A 756-nucleotide genomic window follows, 5' to 3' on the forward strand; every position below is an offset into this window, starting at 1 on the left:
GACCCGAACCGGGTGGCAAAGTCCAAGTTTTAGGGGAGGTGCTGCCAAAATTTCTATAAAATCTGAGTCTTTATTGAATGTTGTCTAGAAAAATGATGAGTTAAAGACTTCTACTATTTTATTTGAATTATCAAAAAAAGGATGGTTCATGCTTTTGAAACGAATTATTAAAGGAAAAATTGTGATTTAGTCTTGCTTCTTAAGAAAGGCATTGTATCTCTTTCAGGAGAAAGTTATTTAGAATGAAACTTATGTTTTAAAGCTGTTTTAAATGTGACAAGGGCAATGCCTTTGAATTTGACTTGAGGGTTTCAATTAGAGGAGTTTCAATGACTTTGAAAGAACCTGAATGTCTATTGACAAGTTTCATTTTGAAATGTTTTGAGAAAGGTTTTAAGTACTCTTTGAATTCTGAACTTTTGCAAGACAAACAATTTTGAACAGTTGAAACGCTTTAGAATTTGTCATGGGGGTTGAAGCTGGTTTTGCCTAAGTAAAGGAAGCGGCTTTGAAGGAAGTAAACGATTACGTGACTCGGTTTGGCTTAGATCTTATTTTATTACTCAAATCGGAAAGCCAAGGTTTTAATAATTTTAAATAAATTTGGCGAAATGAGTTATGCTATTCTCCCCTAAGGACTTGGGACTCTGCCGAGAAACTTTTGTTACAAAAATTCCATTGTTGGATGGGTGATTTTGAATGTTTCAAAAGGGATCTTTAACTTTCCATGGTTTTGGAAGTTTTGGAAAGAGGAAG

This window comes from Arachis ipaensis, chromosome B05, assembly GCF_000816755.2.
Source record: "Arachis ipaensis cultivar K30076 chromosome B05, Araip1.1, whole genome shotgun sequence".
Lineage (NCBI taxonomy): Eukaryota > Viridiplantae > Streptophyta > Magnoliopsida > Fabales > Fabaceae > Arachis > Arachis ipaensis.